The 19,330-nt window shown below is 39.1% G+C and overlaps 1 protein-coding gene across 6 annotated transcripts in view; it reads left to right on the forward strand.

Annotated features, from left to right (window-relative positions):
- Window positions 1–8,263: 8,263 nt before the first annotated feature.
- The window catches only part of TRIM39 (tripartite motif containing 39), a 38,822-nt gene continuing 27,755 nt past the window's right edge, over window positions 8,264–19,330 (forward strand). For 4 of the 6 annotated variants that reach the window (XM_069073150.1, XM_069073148.1, XM_069073145.1 and 1 more), the window contains exon 1: window positions 8,264–15,763. The gene's annotated coding sequence lies outside the window, so the exon portion shown is untranslated. The remainder of the gene's footprint in view (window positions 15,764–19,330) is intronic. The other 2 variants (XM_069073147.1, XM_069073149.1) reach the window with 2 other exon arrangements.

Below are 19,330 nucleotides of genomic sequence, written 5' to 3' on the forward strand. Positions count from 1 at the left end.
TGGTAGAATTATTGGTATGGCACTAAATATGTAATTTCATTTAGGTAAAATTGTCATTTTTATTATATTAGCTCGACCCAGCCATGAGCAACTGATGTTTTTCCAATTAGTTAGATATGATTTTATTTGTGTGAAAAGTGTTTTGTAATTATGTTCATATAGGTCCTGGGTTTGTTTTGGCATGTAGTTTCCCAAATATTTTATAATGTCTAGAGCAACTTTAAATGGAATTTCTCTTTCTATTTTTTGCTGTTGGATTTCGTTAGAGATATATAGGAATGCCAAAGACTTATGTGGGTTTATTTTATATCCTGCAACTTTGCCAAATTTATTTATTATCTCAAATAGTTTTTTGCTTGATTCTCTAGGATTCTCCTAGTATATCATCATATCATCTGCAAAGAGTGATAGCTTAGTCTCTTCTTTGCCTAATTTGATTCCTTCAATTTCTTTTTCTTCTCTTATTGCTACTGCTATACCAGATTTCTAGTACCAGATTGAATAAGAGGGGTGATAGTGGACATCTTTGTTTCACCCCTGATCTTATTGGAAATGCTTCTAGCTTATCCCCATTACATATAATACTTGTTGATGATTTTACATATATGCTACTTATTATTTTAAGGAAGACTCCATTTATTTCTATACTTTCTAGTGTTTTTAATAGGAATGGGTGTTATATTTTGTCAAAAGCCTCTTCTGCATCTATTGAGATAAGCATATGGTTTCTGCTAGTTTTGTTGTTGATATGATCAATTATACTGACAGTTTTCCTAATATTGAACCACCCTTCCATTCCTGGAATAAATCCAAGTGTACTATTCTTGTGATAAGTTGCTGTAGTCTTTTTGTTAATACTGTATTTAGAATTTTTGCATCTATATTCATGAGGAAATTGGTCTATAATTTTCTTTCTCTGTTCTGTCTCTTCCCCATTTAAGTATCAGTACCATATTTGTGTCATAAAAAGAATTTGGTAGGACTCCTTCTTCTCCAATTTTCCCAAATAGTTTGTAAAGTTTTGGAGTCAATTGTTCTTTAAATGTTTGGTAGAATTCACTAGTAAATCCGTCTGGCCCTAGAGATTTTTTTCCTAGGGAGTTCATTGATGGCTTGTTCAATTTCTTTTTCTGAGATGGGGTTATTTAAGTAGTTTACTTCCTCTTCAGTTATTCTGGGCAATTTATATTTTTGTAAATATTCATCCATTTCACTAAGATTGTCAAATTTATGTGCATACAATTGGGCAAAATAATTCCTAATTATTGTTTTAATTTCCTCTTCATTGGAGGTAGATTCACCCTTTTCATTTTTGATACTTCTAATTTGGTTTTCTTCTTTCTTTTTTTTTTATTATATTGACTAAAGGTCTATCAATTTTGTTGGATTTTTCATAAAACCAGATTTTAGTTTATTTATTAATTTAATAGTTTTCTTAAATTCAATTTTATAGTTTCCTTCCTTATCTCTTTTAATTAGATCCATTTTTTCTTTTGCTTTATCTGAGATAAGGATTGCTACCCCTGTTGTTTTTACTTTAGCTGAGGCATAATATATTTTACTCTAACCTTTTACCTTTACCCTGTGTGTATCCCCATTTCAAATGCGTTTCTTGTAAACAGCATATTGCAGGATTATGGTTTTTAATCCATTCTGCTATCTGCCTCCATTTTATGGGAGAGCTCATCCCATTCACATTCACTGTTATGATTACTATCTGTGCCTTTCCCTCCATCCTATTCCCTCCCCTGTTTATGCTTTTATTTTTCCCTTCTCCCTTCCCCTCCTTAAGAGTTTGCCCTTTGACCACAGGCTCCCTCAGTATTCCCTCCTTATCAGTCCCCTCCATTTTCCTACCCTTCTCCCTTACTACTTCTTCCCTCCCTTCTAACCACACCCCTCCCCCCGCCTTTTCTTAGTCCTTCTCTCCTCCTACTACCTGTAGGATACAATAGATTTTTATACTTAAAGTAGTATGTTATTTCTTCCTTGAACCAAGACTGATGAGAATAGATCTCATTAAATGCTCCTCTCCCTTCCCTCTTTCCCTCTATTATGATAGGTTTTGTGTCTCTTCTTGATAGAGTCCTATACTTAACTGATTATTTTATTCCCTCCTTACACCAGGACCAATGAGGGAGAAGCTCATATAATGTTCATCTCCCTCTCTTCTTTCCCTCCACTATATGTTTTTATGCTTCTTTGTGTGGCATAATTTATCCTTTCCTAATTTGTTCTTTCTTCTTCCTCCATTGCAGTCCCTTTGCACCCCTTAATAAGGTTTTTTATCATTTTGTTTAATTTATACACACACCCTCTATTTATCTATATCTCTTTTTTTTTCTTTTTGGAGGGGGAAGGTAGGGCAATTGGGATTAAGTAATTTGCCCAAGGTCACACAGCTAGTAAGTGTTGTGTCTAAGGCTGGATTTGAACTCAGGTCCTCCTGACTCCAGGGCCAGTGTTCTATTCACTGCACCACCTAGCTGCCCCTATCTATATCTCTTTTAAATGTCATGATAAGTATACAATTCTCATTAACAAGTATCAGTTTCCCATATACAGATGTAAACAGTTTGCTCTTATTAAATAACAAGTTGTGTGTATGTGTATGTGTGTGTGTGTGTTCTCTACTTACCTTTCTATGTCTCTCTTGAGTCTTATAATTGGAGATGTCTGGAAGTCCCTTATATAACTGAATGACCATCTCTTTTCCTGGAAGATTATGCTCAGTTTCACTGGATAGCTGATCCTTGATTGTAACCCAAGCTCTTTTGCCTTGCAAAATATCATATTCCAGTCCCTTTGATCTTTCAATGCAGAAGCTACCAGATCCTGTGCAATCCTCACTATAGTTCCACAATGTTTGAATTGTTTCTTTCTGGCTGCTTGTAGTATTTTCTCCTTTACCTGATAGTTCTGCAATTTGGCTACAACATTTCGCAGAGTTTTCAATTTGGGATCTCTTTCAGAAGGTGTCTGGTGGATTCTTTCGATATCTATTTTATCCTCTGGTTTTAGGACCTCAGGGTAGTTTTCCTTGAGGAGCTCTTGGAAGATGGTGTCCAGGCTCATTTTTTCATCATGACTTTCTGGTATACCAATAATTCTTAGATTATCTCTCCAGGATCTGTTTTTCGGGTCAGTTATTTTTCAATTGAGATATTTTACCTCTTTTTCTAATTTTTTCCTTCTTGATGTTTTGTTTGACCAATTCTTGGTGCCTCATAGAGTCATTAGCTTCAATTTCTTTGATTCTGATTTTTAGCAAATTATTTTCCTCAGTTAGTTTTTGAAGCTTCTTTTCCATATGTGCAGATTTCGTTTTTAGGAATTTATTTTCTCCAGTTAGATTTTGAGCTTCTTTTTCCATTTCACACATTTTTCTTTTTAAGGAGCTGCTTTCTTCATTGAAATGTTTTTCTGAGGGGCGGCCAGGTAGCACAGCAAGTAAGAGCACCGGCTCCAGTGTTGAGAAGACCTGGAGATCGAATCCCAGGCTCGGACACTTAGCACCCACCCAGAAACACCTGGCCATGTAACCTTGAGCAAGTTACTTAACCCCAATTGCTTAGGGGCGGCCAGGTGGCTCAGTGAGTAAGAGCACTGGCTCCAGTGTTGGGACGACCTGGAGATTGAATCCCGGGCTCAGGCACTCAGCACCACACCCAGAAATAACTGGCCGTGTAACCTTGAGCAAGTTACTTAACCCCAATTGCTTAAAAAAAAAAAAAAAAGAAATGTTTTTCTGTTTTTGCAATTTTGATTTTAAAAGAATTAGTCAATTTATCTTCTACCTCTCTAATTTGGTTTTTAAAGTCCTTCTTGATCTCTTCTAAGAATGATTTCTGGGCTTGAGAACAGTTCATATTCCCTATTAAGGCTTCAGCTGTGGGTATGGAGACAGTGCTGTCTCCTTCTGAATTTGGTTCCTCCTACTCACAATAATAGGATTCTAGAATCTTTGTATTTGCAATCTGTCTTTTACCCATTTTGAGGCAGGGCCTTATCCATGCCCTTCCTCTAGGACTCCCAAGCCTTCACTATTTTAAAATTTTGCTCTGGGGCAATAATTTCTGTGTTTTCAGGGTCAAGGGTTGGGGGGGGATTGGAGCAGCTGGTGTTCACTCTGCCATCCTGGTCCCTGGAAGTACACTTAGGTCTTTTTTTCAGGCTATGGGTTGATAGTCCCATGAGTAGCTGCTACCACTGCCATGGGCCCTGCATTTTTCTCTTATGCAGCTCTGACAAATCCCAGTCCTGCAGTGATAGACCTGGGAATGGCCTTTGCAGTTGGTGGATCAACTTGCCGCTGCGACATCTTCCTCCATACACCGCAACGTCCACCTCCACGTGCTGACAGGTATTTTTCTCTTTTCACAGTCTGGGATAATACAGGCAGACATCCCAGCAAGATGTGGAAGAAAAAAAAATGCTGAACTCGAAGTCAGAAGTTGGAGTTAGGGGACAGAGCCAAGATAGTGTAGTACCAATGCGATATTTATAGCACTTATGATCAGGATAAAAACTGTGAATATAAATATTAATATTCCTACATGGCTCTTGATTGAAAAATATAACAAACTCTCCATATAGAGGACAGAACCAAAACATTTATTTAGACACCAGAAAACCAAATTCTAACACCAAGAAAGCAACATAAAAGTGAATTACCACAATGTAGCAGAGAGCCATGCCATCCTTTAGCCTTCCTACAAACCAATACAAGATCAATATTTACACACAAACTTCTCTATCTTCTTGCCTGAGCTCCTCTCTCTCCCACCTTCTCTCTGGCTCTGACTCCCAGCTTCCTGTGGCTCTACCTACCCTTCAGCAAACACAGGCTCCATGTAAATACATTCAGCCTATTAGAGGACAGAGTTTACTTTCTTTTTTTTTTTTGTTCCAAACCAAGTAACTCTTTTTTTTTTAATGTTTATTAACTTCTGATTTACATCATTCGTTTCCACCAGATTTTGAGTCAGAGTTTACTTTCAAAGCAGGGAAGGTCTTCAGATTCCCCTCCAGTTCTATTAAGGGGCAGGGAAGATCTTCAAATTCCCATTCCCATTACAGATGGCATAGTAAAAGCAGGGACTTGCTTGAGATCTTCCCCAAACCTCCAAGTACCTGTAAAAAATTATTCTAGGAAAATTCTAGAGCTACAGAACCCACAAAATGACAGAGTGAAACAAACATCCAGCCCAAGACAGCCTGAAAAGTCGACAGGAGGGGTCTATTGCACGGGCTGGGAGCAGAGTGTATGGTGTGGGCCATGCTAGCACAAATAGGGCCAGAGCAAGCCTCAAAGAACTGAATCACTGGCCACTGTGGTGGTTTCCAGATTTCTCAATCCACAACCACCAAAAACAGCATAGAAGAAGGTCAGTGAGAAAACTCTGTGGGACCTGGGTGAAAGAGGAACCCATCTAGCTGAGGTCCAGCCCCAGCCCTGGAGCAGTGGAGGTGGTGGTGGTGGTCGTGTTGGCAGTTGAGGGGGTAGCAGCAGCTGCTTCTAGAGTTCTGGGCCCACAGACAGTAGGGGTCTGAGCAGCTGACACAAAACCACTGAAGCCTGGGACAGTACACCCACCCCCACCCCCACTGGAAGCAGAGTCCTACCTTGAAAAAGAGTTAGAACATCAAGTATTTGACTAGGAAGATGAGCAAACAGCATAAAAAAACTCAGACTATAGAATCTTACTTTGGTGACAAAGATCAAAACATACAACCAGAAAAAAGACAACAAAGTCAAAGCTCCTACATCAAAAACATCCAAGAAAAATATGAATTGGTCACAGGTCATGGAAGAGCTCAAAAAGGATTCTGAAAATCAAGTAAGAGAAGTAGAGGAAAAACTGAGAATAGAAATGAGAGTGATGCAAGAAAATCATAAAAAACGAATCAACAGCTTGCTAAAGAAGACCTGAAAAAATATTGTAAGAAAATAATATCTTAAAAAATAGACTGACCCAAATGACAAAAGAGGTCCAAAAAGCTAATGAGGAGAAATGAATGCCTCAAAAAGAAGAATTGGTCAAGTGGGAAAGGAAGTCCAAAAGCTCACCAAAGAAAATAATTCCTTCACAATTAGAGTAGAGCAAATGGAAGCTAATGACTTTATGAGAAATCAAGAAATTATAAAATAGAACCAAAAGAATGAAAAAATAGAAGACAATGTGAAATATCTCACTGGAAAAATCACTGACCTAGAAAATAGATCCAGGAGAGAGAATTTTAAAATTATTGGACTACCTGAAAGCCATGATCAAAAAAAAAGAGTCTAGACATCATCTTTCAAGAAATTATCAAGGAAAACTGACTTGATATTCTAGAACCAGAGGGGAAAACAGAAATTGAAAGAATCTACCTGTCACCTCCTGAAAGAGATCCCAAAAAAGAAAACTCCTAAGAATATTGTAGCCAAATTCCAGAGTTCCCGAGAAAAGATTGCAAGGTCAGTAAGAAACACTTTGAGTATTGTAGAAATACAATCAGGATAACACAAGATCTAGCAGCTTCTACATTAAGAGATCAAAGGGCTTGGAATATGATATTCCAGAGGCCAGAGGATCTAGGATTAAAACCAAGAATCACCTATCCAGCAAAACTGAGTATAATCCTGCAGGGGAAAAAATGGACATTCAATGAAATAGAGGACTTTCAAGCATTCTTTCTGAAAAGACCAAAGCAGAACAGAAAATTTAATTTTCAAATACAAGAATCAAGAGAAGCATGAAAAGGTAAACAGCAAAGAGAAATCATAAGGGACTTATTAAAGTTGAATGTTTACATTCCTACATGGAAAGAAGATATTAGTAACTCATGAGATCTTTCTCAATATTAGTGTAGTTAAAGGAAAAAGATAGAGAAGATGTAGGTCACAGGGTGAGTTGAATATGAAGGGATGATATTTTTAAAAATTAAATTAAGGGGTGAGAGATATATTGGGAGTAGGAAAAAAGAGAATGGGAAAATTATCTCACATAAAAGAGGCAAGAAAGAGGTTTCACAATGGAGAAGAAGAGGGGGGAGGTGAGAGGGAATGAGTGAACCTTACTCTCATCAGATTTTGGCTTAAGGAGAGAATAACATACACATTCAATTGGTTATCCTACCCTACAGGAAAGTAAGAAGAAAGGGCATGGGGGGAGGGGGATGATAGAAGGAAGAGCAGATTGGGGGAGGAGGTAGTCAAAAGCAAACACTTTTGAAAAAAGAAAGGATCAAAGGAGAAAATAGAATAAGTGGGGGAGCAGGATAGGTTGGAGGGAAATATGGTTAAGTCTTTCACAATATAACTGCTATGGAAGTGTTTTGCATAACCACACATTTATAACCTATGTTGAATTGCTTGCCTTCTCAATGAGGGTGGGTGAGGAGGGAAGAAGGGAGAGAATGTGGAACTCAAAGTTTTAAAAACAAATGCTTAAAAATAATTTTACATGCAACTGGGAAATAAGATATACAGGCAATGAGTATAGAAATCTATCTTGCCCTACAAGAAAGTAAGGGGGAAGGGGATAAGATAGAAGGAATGATAGAAAGGAGGGCAGACTGGGGGAAGGGGTAATCAGAATGCTTGTGATCCTGGGGGATGGGGAGAAAATTTGGAACTCAAAATCCTGTGGAAATGAATGCTGAAAACTAAAAACAAATAAAAAGAGAAAGAAAGAAAGAAGAGAGTATTGGGGGAAAAAAAGTCGGAGTTTAAAGTAGTTAATTCTTACTAGCTATGTGACCTTGAGCAAATCATTTATCCTCTCTGCAAAGCCTCAGTTTTATCATCTGTAAAATGGAGGTATTAATAATTACACTATATATGTCAGAGGTTGATTTGAGAAAAGTACTTTGTAAACCTTAAGACGGAAATGACCTGGACCTGTGATTTCTTTTTTTTCCCCCAGGACAGTTAGTGGTCAAACATTTACCAACACTCCCCTAGCTGGGAACGTCCTGTCAAGTTAAAGATGAGGACAAGTAAAAAAAAAAGATTTGTCTGTAAGCTTCTTGAGGGTAAGGTTTGTCTCATTTCCCCCCCTCTTCGCCCACCAAGTTTTTCTTACCTCCCTAACAGTCTTATTGCCCACAGGAGTCGCCTCAGGTAATAGAATAGATCTGGTCTAAAAGTGGGGCGGGGGTTCCACACTTCACCTCGCTGATTGGTCCAGACTAGGTCCAGCTGCTCCAATAAGAATCACAATCGGAGCTCCCCCTTTGGTCTCTAGGCAGAACAACCTGACTGTGAATGAATAGGAGAAAACCGGAAACCCAGCCCCGACGGGAAGCAGTTTGGAGGAGCTAGCTGAGCCCACAGAGAAGATCCTCCTCCGCACCCGTCCCTCCTCTTCTTGCAGGCATATCACACAAACACACACACACGCACACGCACACGCACACACACACACACACACACACACCTCCTCTTCTCCCTCCTTCCCTCTCTCCTTCCTTCCATCCCTTGAAGAGATGTCTTGGGGTATTGCTGAGAAGCTAGGAGACTTCCTCTCCGACCGCAAGGCAGGCGGAGACCGAGACTCGGGGTAGGTGGAAGGGCTCTGGAGGGACCCAGGGCCACTGACCCGGGACTGGTACCTGTAGCCTGAGAGGAGGGGAGGGGCGGGGAGAAGGGGAAAGGCGGAGACTTGAGGGATAGCAGATTCTGCTGCTCTCTTCCTCCTCTTCTGCTGCTGCTGTACATGCATCCCTCTGGTCTCGAGCTTCCTCTAGCTTCCTCACAGGCCCTCCTTGCTACCAGATGAGCTGGAGCCCAGAGGCTGATCACGTGGGTCTCGTTCCTAAGACCATGTGCTTTGAGGAAACAGAAACAGGAGAGAAAAATGTAAGGGGAAATTCTAAAAGAGAGAAGGTAAGGCGGAAAGAACTCCCTCTAGGTTGTCAAGAGAGACCTGGTTTCTATCCAGGCTTTGCCACATCTATGATCATGGGCAAGTCCGTTCACTGGACGTCACTTTCCTCATTTGTAAAATGAGGGCTTTGGACTGGACTCAGTTAAACAGGCAAGGCATTATATTCTCCACTAGGAATACAAAGATTTTTAAAAGTGACACAAATCTCTGCCTTAAAGGAGCTTACAGTCAACTGGAGGGGGAAGTGAGGGGAGTGGGAGAGGCACAATTTGCATGTACCTAAGTATAATAACAGGTAGACTGAAATGAAAGCAATAAAAGGATCAAGACAAAGTTTTCTAGGAAAATTTGATCTGGGAGAGAACCGGGAGGGAACTCTGCAGTACAGAATGGGGAAAGACTTGTCTGCTTCTTGAAATAGATGGTAGTAGGAGTCACTGATTGCTATTAGGTTTGCTAGAGTCAGGAAGTTATCTAGAGATAGTTTACACCACCTTCAGGTGGGGGTGGGTTGGGGAAAGAATGTTGCATGTCCAAGGAGGTCACAAGATTAAAGGCAGGATCCTTTTGGCATTGCTATGACATTTGGGAGAGAGGAAGACTGGAGTAAATGCCCTGGGTTAGGAGTGGTAGACAGGAACAAGTTCAACTCAGAATTAGAGTTGTCAGTTAACAAGTATGTATTAAATACTTACTTTGTGCTAGGCACTGTGCTAGCTGCTGGGAATATAAAAGTAAAGAATGTAACCACCCCTAGTCTCAAATTTATATTCTTTCTTTTAGGTTCCCTAACATTACATAGATACCAGCACAGCATTTGGGCTGCACAGCTGCTCCTGTTCTTGCTACAGGTCTAGCCCACCTTCTTTTCCAGTAGGACATCTCTGTGATATTTTTTTGTACCACATCTTATGCGCAATTCTTTGTCAGTAGTATGCTGTGATCTATTCATGCCCACCATATATCTCTCCATTGCCTTTTGAATGGCTATGTGGTTTTGATCTTTCAGAGATTATGCTATTCCATGATTCAAATACTTAGCATCACTGGGAAGAATAAAGAAATAAAAAAATACTGATGTAAAAAGCTATGTTTCAGTTTCAGAAATCACTATGTGATTTCTCAAATGTAATTCAGCCCTTTCTTTTCTTACTTAATTCTAGGCTAATTCATTATCCATCTATGGTGTTTGGTCAAGATCTGTGTACTAAGAGACCAGTTATATAGGCTGTGCATCCAACTACAAACGGGTTGGCGATGGCAGCACACTGCCTGGTTTTTGTACAGCCTCACCAGCTAAGAATGGTTTTTACATTTTAAAATAAAGCTTTATTGTATTTTAAAATATACAAACCATTCTTAGTTCACAGGCCATACAAAAACAGGCATGCCCTGGATTTGACTCACGTGGTTTGCTAACTCCTACCTTAGCGTATAAAATAGATATTCTTCATTCACTTAGTTTTCCCAGTGTATCTAATTAAATCTAACTCTTTTGAAGGATTAGGGATCTCATTTAAGTAAGTGGGAGTTGATGCAATCAGCACTGTTATCTGTAAACAAAAGTATCTGGAAGACCTCAATATTTATAAGGAATCTATTATCTTTTGTTAGGCTTCTGCACTGGACATCCCTCATAAAAGTGGTACATACCTTTGGCAAGTTATGTGTCTCCCTGTTTTATTCCTTGCTTAATATTAAGTATTAGAGAATTATTAAATAATGTTATCAGTTTTGTTGCATCTTTCAAGGAGGCTTGTATGATTTTAACATATGCATGGAGGACACTTTATTGAAGGAAAGCCTTTAAAGTGGCATTTTGATTTACCAACTCAAAAGCTTTTTTTGCAATCAAACAGTAAGCATTGTAAGATCACGTACTCTCTGTAACTTTCATTCAGTGGTATAACTATAAAGAAGTGGTCTGCTATAGAATACCATTTGTAAGAGCCTACCTGTTCCTTTCTAGTACATTTAAGGATAACCTTGATATGTTTGTTACTTATTCTCATTTCATAGATAAGAAAAAGTAGGTATTTATTTTCAGTGTTTTCTTGATTACCATGGCCAGTTTTTCAAGTGTTTAGTGTCTTCACCTTTTTCAAACATTTCAAGGATTAACCTCTCAAACCCCACCCCCCAAATTGTGTCACCTTCAGCATGGACCCCCTTTCTGTATATTTAGTCTAGTCTAACTGCTCTTTCTATCCATATTTTCTCTAATGTCATTTCTGCATCCTTTTGTAGCATCTTGGGGACTATAATGTTTGAATCCAAATGTGGAGGAAATAGTTTGTTATAGGAATCCTGACAGATCTTTTCCCTTTTTTTGTCTTTGCTGTCCTCTTTTTTAAAAGTTTCATCCTTAAGTGTTCTTAGGATGATCTTGGTTTAAATTAGGTCTCTCACGAAACTTTATGTAAATTTATTTTTCCCTTTAGCTACTTTTTACTATTCTGAGATGATGCACCTTATAGCCCTCCCAGATCCAATAAAATTTCACAAATGAATTTATTATTGAAACTGTTTTTGTTTGACTTTGGCTGCTTGCTGAAGTGGTTTTTAAACTCTTTTTGGCTTATTTATTCTGGCAGTTGATTTATATCACTTAAGTTTCAATAGGAATTGGCTCTCCTTGGTATCCATTTTCCCTTTTTTCCAATGTCAATACTTTGTTTATGTAAGTCAAACAGGAGTGGTTTTAAATTATACTCTATATCATCTTCTCATTTTTATTCTAATTTGGTGTTGATTTTGATATTTGCTCTAAAAAAAGTCGATGGTTTTACTATGCATAGGCAGCTGACTTAGAAATGACTATGACATTGGTAACCAGGTATTTCCTGTCTGTTAAGATATACTAAATTTCACTAATTATGCTGTTTGTAGATGCTTTCCATCTCCTGAATTCCTTCTGGAAGAACATGTTCATGATACATAGACATAAGCCATCGGTCATTTATCTACATTGGTTTCCTTCATTTCTTAACTTTTGGCCATGTTTTTCCCTTTCCCCAGTGTTCACCTTTGCATTTGAAGTTACCGACTAACATTTGGAAGGTCTTATTTAGTTCTTTGAAAAATTTCCCTACCTTTTCATCTTCTGCAACAAATGTTGATGTATAAACTAAAATTATCTTAATGATAAGTGGGGATTTTCCCTCCAAAATACTTATTATGAATATTTTGATATGAGATGAACAAGTATTCCATGAAATTATGTTTCTTGTTGCCTTTGGACCATGATACAGCCAACTACCACTGACTCCATTTTTTCCTCTTCTGCAAGGAGAAACTATAAGCCATCCCTCCATTTAGCTACAATTTCCTTGTAATTTTTTGTTTCAGTTATAATAAGAATATCCATATTAATATGATTCAGTTCTTTCAGTATGTTGACCTATCAGGTTTTAGACAAAGATAACAAATTTATGGTGCCAGTGTTACTGTTTATAGTCTAAAAACCATGATTCTTATCACTTTCTGCCCTCCTTCACTATTCTGCCCTAGTAAATTCAAAACCAGAGCTCATAGGATTGAGGACCATTTGTACTTTTGTTTCATTGTTTGACATAACCAAAGAATTCACCACCGTCCTAATGGTGATGAAATTCTTTGTATTTAGGTTGGCTGGTCCTCAGAAAGCAGACATAGTCAGTTGCCGGGGCTGTCCTTTCCATCATAGTAGAACCTACCAGAGATTGTACTCTTTTGACATGGGTCTGATTAACCCCAGAGGGCAGAACCAGAAGAAGTGGAGTAGAAGTAACAGAAAGATGGAAAGATAAATTTCTTTTGATAGAAATAAAAATTTCTCAACAATTAAAATTACTCAAAAGTAGAAAGGGTTGCCTCAGGATATAGTGGGTTCCTCATCATCAGAAGTCTTCAACTAAAGACTGAATGACTATCATGTCAGAGTTGGCAGAGTGGTCTCTGGGGTTTCTTCTAACTCTGAAATCCTCTGTGATTCTATGAGAATCAAGAATTTGTTGGATAGAATTGAATCACCTCTATGCCCACATGAGACACTGGAGTAGGGCTTCAGTGGGCACTTGCTGATACATGACCCTTAATTATATATTAGCTAATTGGATTTGTTTTAACTAAAAATCTCAAACAGGCAGACATTGGGGGTAAAGACCAGGAAGCATCACCATAGCAAACATCTGTTCCACACTTAGTGGAACTACTAACTACATTCTAATCTTGGCATCACTTTATTAGTATAAATAGAGAAAATCAGTCCTCTACTTATCTAAGTTCCACCTGTCCTGCAAGGCATACCTGCTCTGTAAAGCCTTCTCAGACTACTCCAGACCATGCTCAACTAGCTCTCTTCTGATCCTCTATGGCATTTATTTTCTGCACTAGTCACTTAAAACATTATTTGACTTCAAATTCAAAACTATTCACTATACTATGCTGCCTCTCAATTATAATAAGCTCCTCTTATTCTGAAGGTTCTCAAGTCCAGGTGCGTGGAATTTTTGAGCTGGCAGCATCAGAGAACTTAGTTGTGACTTACATGTGTTGATACCAGCCTTTCCATATGACATATCATAGGACTGTTACCCCATCCCTCCCCCCCCAGGGTTGTAGAGTAATATGCCATTATTACTAGTTTGCAAATTCTTTGAAGACTAGGTCTCAAGAACCTCATTCTCATTTAATCTTATTGCTCTAGTGCCTAGCATAATCCTCTAGAGCAGAAACATTTAAAAAATGTTTCTTGTTGAATTATTGGTGTATATGTCCAAGCTCTTTATGTGTTACTCATAGGGTCATAGATTAGAGAAGGAAGGGATTTCAGCATTCTAGACCAATATCTTCTTTTCAAAGATGAGGGAAACTTAAGGCCTAGAAACAAAGTGATTTGCCCATGGTCACAGAGCCAGAGTCAGGATTTGAATTCAAGTCCTCTGACTTGAGAGTAAGTTCTCTTTCACCTATGCCATGCTTCTACTTCTCTTTATAGCTCTTCACACAAGGCATGAGGAAGGATAAAGCAAAGTAGATGGGGCTCTTTTCAATTCATTTTAGCAAGGTTTTTAAGTTGATTACTTCTGTGTTAAGTAAATTAGTATCTTTCTCTCTCTGCATCAACTCCGTCTTTCTCTCAGGCCTCCCCACTTCAGGTTCACTTTGGACTTGTTCCCTCTCTTCTTATTGATTTTCTCCTGGGATACAAGTAATACTAGAAGGGCCTGAAGAAAATCTGGATTTTTCTGCCCTCCTTCCCTAGCCTGGGTGTTCAGTATTTAGGGTATGCAGTGGATGACTCAGAATCTAGCTTGGAAGCATTTGCTCTCCACAAATATATCTTGGTGTATTGTGACAGTGTAGATAAGAGAATAAGTTGGCAATGGTTATAATTGGTTATGTGGGTTATAATAATCAAAATTTTCACAGAGAAAGCCTGTTTTTATGATTGGAAAGGACTCTGAAGATCATTTATTCTACCATGTTCATTTTACTGGTGAGGAACTTGAAGCCCAAAGAAATTAAGGGACTTGCTCAAGGTCATATAAGCATGTAACTGGCAGAACTGAGACTAGAACCCAGGTTTCCTGATTCCTAATCTTTTATTCTTTTCACTTACTAAATTGATGCCTCCCCAGTGTCCTCATATGTTTACTGTTCACTACATAAATAAGTTCCTTTTCTTTGTCCTAACTTATTAAACTCTCAGTATAGCTATGATCCCATTTGCCATTGGCATCTATTCAATCAGTATTCAAAATTTATTTATTGAATACCTACTATGAATTCAACATACACTAAGCATTGAAAAAGTTTCAAGAGAAACAATAAGGAAAAGCTCTCTCTGTGTGTGAGTGAGAGAGAGAGAGAGAGAGATTAAGGACTACAAAAGGAGCTGTCCAACTTCATTGAAGGGAGAGGGCCATGTCGATTGAGGTGCCCTAGTGAAGAGAAGAAAAGAGAGAAAAGTAGGAGGAATAAGAGAGAAATAAGAAGAAAACCTAGCATAACAAATATAAGAATTGCCACACTTGGTCAGGCCCCTAGTCACTAGTCCAGATCAAACAATCAACAAATGCCATGGTGGTGCAAACACCATGCTAGTCCAATATTCTTTCTCTAATACATCAAGGGATGGTTCATTGGAAAATGTAGTAGCTATCTTCCATGACACCTTCCTCAGTGATGAGGAATTAACCCCTAAATCCATTGATTTTAACATATAGTACTACTCTTAGGGTACAAAATTAAGAGTCAGTAACCTCTAATAATCATGAGTGCTAGCTGATAAGATATTGGAGACCTTTAAAAACTGCCTTGGGAAGCACTTGATAGTACTAGGGCTGTCAGTTATCTATGTCCTAAATCATTCCAATGCCATCTTGAATTCCTATCCATCCTCCACCACCCCAGCCCTGTCCCTCTCACCAATCAAATAAGGAAGCAGAGTCCTTCATAGGAGGAATTTTCAAACACACCTCAGACAGCAGCCATGGTTTCTGAGCCTACTCTGGAAAAATTGCTTAAGCAAGTGACCTGGAGCATCTTCCTGGAATACATTTTGGATCCTGAGCATTCCATATGGCCTCAGCTTCTGCTGAACCTGAGGGCTGTGGCATATGCAAGTCCACAGAAGGAACTACAACCTGAACTTTATGTCAGAAGCCTTTTCAAAAGAGAGACATCAGACCCAATGGGATTTTAGCAAATTTAATGCTCAGCCTTATTACTCCAGAGCCCCATGGTGGGCAGCCACCAAGGGAGTATCAGTTTTGTGAGCAGTTTTGGGAAGGTGACATTTTCTACTTCAAGAAGATGAGTGCTTCCAACGTGGAGTTCACAAAGATCTGAAAAAGTGCAAAGATTATTTTGAACTTCAGACAGAGGAGGATGCTGTACCATACAAGGTAGGAGAATCATCTTTCCTTTATAACCTCCTAGTTACTATTATCTGCTAGTCCCCCATGTCATTTTCCCTCCTTTCATTAGTAGTTCAGTACCTGGTTTAAGCTTCCTCCCCACCCCACTCTCTTCCCTCAAACTTAGGAACTTCAGTATACATGTTGATTGTCCCCACACACATAACACCCACAAATAATGCTGGTCTCCTCAGCTTTCACGATCGGTACCTCCATTTCCCCTCTTCCACACAGAGGGATCATTATGCTCTTGATCCCATTATCACCTCTAGCTGTTTGACCTTCATGATGCAGAATTCAGAGCTTCGTTTCTCAGACTGTAACTGCTTATCCTTCCCTCTTGTCCTCTAGCTCACTCCTAAACCTTTTCTTCATCTTCATCATTCTCTCTAGTCACTCTACCCCTTCCTGCTTTCACAGTTCATTATCCCCGCTCTGGATTCATTTTCTTCCCTTCACAGTCTCAACCAGGTTCAACTTTATACCCATGTCCTTTGTTGCCATGTCATTATAACTGCTCCTACCTTTTCAAAACCTTTCTCTGGATTACTCCCACTTCTCTACTCCTATTCACGTAGGTCTGAACTCTTCTGGAGGAAATCCCACAACTGTACTGACTAAATCCACTACAAAATTACATTATCTAACCTCTGCTGGGCTCTCACTGCTACATGTCAGTACTTTTACTCATCTCTGATTGACTCTAGATATACTCCTACAGAGAACTTTCCAAACCTTCTCTCCTCAAGCCACCTACATAACCCCTTTCTCTTATAAAAAGACCTCACCTTGTACTTTGTTTTTTTTTTTAAAGGCCAACTGTGTAAATATATACTCTGAATGAATAGAATGAAAGACATTCTATGCCTCAAATTCTGTCATCATTCCCCCTTAGCTCCAGTGTAAGAGGAAGAGGTAGACCTTCTCCTTGAAGGCCATTCCCTGTACTTATGCCCTTGATCCTACTGCTTCTGAACACCTTGATCATTCTCTCCTCTCCCTCTCCTCCAGTAGCTCTTCTTCTGCTACCTATAAACATGCCCAGATTTCCATCCTTTAAAAAAAAACCTTTGTTTGACCCTGCTGTCCTCTGAAACTTTTCACTTCTATCCTCAAAATCAAACTTTTCAAAGCTAAATTGTCAGGAAAAGCTGTCTACATTTGTTCCTTCCACATCCTCACTTTCCACTCATTTGTCAGCCCCTTAAAATTTGGCAACCCCACTCATCAATGGAAATTACTTTTCCTAAAGTTGCCAAGCTCAGAGGCTTTTTTTCATTCCTCATCATTCTTGACCTCTGTAGTATCTGACACCATCCCTCCTCCTGTATACTCTCTCTTCCCTACATTTTTATGAGACTGCTTTCTCTTGTTTCTCCTCCAACCTGTTTGAACAATGTCCTTTGCTAGAGCATCCCTAACCACCTCTTATGCATGGGGGTATGCCCTGGATCCTCTTCACTTCACTCTCTCATCAGTTCCCATAAGTTCACTAATCATCTCTAGGCAGATAACTATAGATTGACCTACCCAGCCCCCATTTCTTTCCTGAGCTCCAATTATGTATCACCAACTGTCTGCTAGACATTTCTATCCAAATGACTCATTAATATCTAGACATATATAAAATAATTCATTATCTTTATTTTCAATTCATTCCTCTTCCTAAATTGTCTATTTTTCCTGATAGCACAACCATCCTTTAAGTCATCCACATTCAAAACTTGTCATTCTCAACTCTTCTCTCCTTCACCTTCCAGGTCCACTCAGTTTCCACATCTTGTCATTTTTACCTCCACAATGCCTCTTCCCTGGACTATTGAAATAACCTCCTAATTGATTTCTTAACCTCTGTTCTCGTCCCCACTTAAGTCTGTCCTCCATGCAGCTGCCAAATTGATATTCCTAAAGCTTAGGTCTGACCATAACATTTCTCTGATTAAGAAGGATCAGTATAGGGGCAGGTAGGTGGTGAAGTGAATAGAGTGCCGGCCCTGGAGTCAGGAGGACCTGGGTTCGGATCTAGCCTCAGACACTTAACACAAAAAATAGCCGTGTGACCTTGGGCAAGTCACTTAAACCCAATTGCCCTCCCCCAAAAAAAGAAGGATCAGTATCTTCTATTTCCTCTAGGATAAAATATAAATGCCATTTTCTGGAATTTAAAGCCCCTCATAATTTGGCTTCAAACTATCTCGACTGATTAATACTTTCTCCTGTGCAATATACATGCCATCCAAACCTGCTTTCTTGCCCTTTCTCATATGTGGCATTCAATGTGCTGTTTGCATTGCCTTTATACAACATCTACCTCAAGCCTGGAATGCACCTCCTCTTCACTTCTGCCTCTTGGAATCCTGATCTCCATTATAGGCTTAGTTCATGTGCCTTTCAGATTCTTCTGTTAATGTTCTCTCAATATCCTGAAATTACTTTGAATATGTTTTGCATATACTGATCTGTGTGCATATTTTTTCCTTCCAATAAAATGTAAGTTCCTTGAAGGCAGAAGCTATTTAGTTTTTAAACTATCCAACATAGTGCTAGGCACTTATTAAGTGCTTACTGAATTGAATTATTTTCTAGCCCAAAGACAAGTGTTGGTTAAGAGTTTCTTCTGTATCATTACAAAGTCCCAGCACCTGCATTCCAACTAGCAACAACACCAGTAATCATGTTTCTCTTTCATTTCTCACCTTGTATTTATAGCATAACCAGTATATTTACCCATGAGTACACTATCCACATGTGGGAAGTTTGAAGATGCATCATGTTGTCTATAGTATTTCTTGGGACTATATAGAATGAAGCAAACATTTTTTAAAAAGCTAACAATGACAATGATAGCAAAGTTCTTGCTGTGTAGCCTGTCTTGATAGATGCTAATGCCAACTGGACCTAACAGGCTTCTAACCTGTGGTTGGCTGGAGCCAAACAAGAGCAGAATAGAAACAGGAGAGTCAGGAATCAAACAGAAGTTTAATTTCAAAGTGAGAGAAATGGCTTGCCAGCAAGGAGGGCCCCACTTCTAGGGGGCATCTGCTTTAGTGTGGCTGAACCTTGATTTATATACTTGTGGATAGATAAAAGAGTCAAACAGCATAGTGTAGTAACAGTGGTGAGGCACAACAGCAACAGTGAGGCAAGTTTGTCTAGTGACAAAAAGTCCATTCATAGTAGGGCTTCATGTGTGGGCCTGTTGGTACTTGCTTAAGTTCAGAGACCATCAGTTCCAGAAGGTGAGAGCAAAGGATTGTTGTCACAGCATGCTTGTGCTGGGCCTTATATCTGGAAAACAGTGTGTCTCCTAATGGTATCTTTTTTTCCTTTTTTTTTTTTTTGGAGGGCAATTGGGGTTAAGTAACTTACTCAAGGTTACACACTCAGTTATCTGTGTGTGTGTGTGTGTGTGTGTGTGTGTGTGTGTGTGTGTGTGTGTTAAGTTTCTGAGGCCAGAACCGAACTCCCTGACTCTGGGGCTGGCGCTTTACTCACTGCGTCACCTAGCGGCCCCTCCTAATGGTATCTTGATACTAGTTTGGTTTGGCTTGACTA

The sequence above is a fragment of the Petaurus breviceps genome, unplaced genomic scaffold (genome assembly GCF_028583685.1).
Source record: "Petaurus breviceps papuanus isolate PSGF00001 unplaced genomic scaffold, PetGlider_PUasm1.0 90865, whole genome shotgun sequence".
NCBI classification, from domain to species: domain Eukaryota; kingdom Metazoa; phylum Chordata; class Mammalia; order Diprotodontia; family Petauridae; genus Petaurus; species Petaurus breviceps.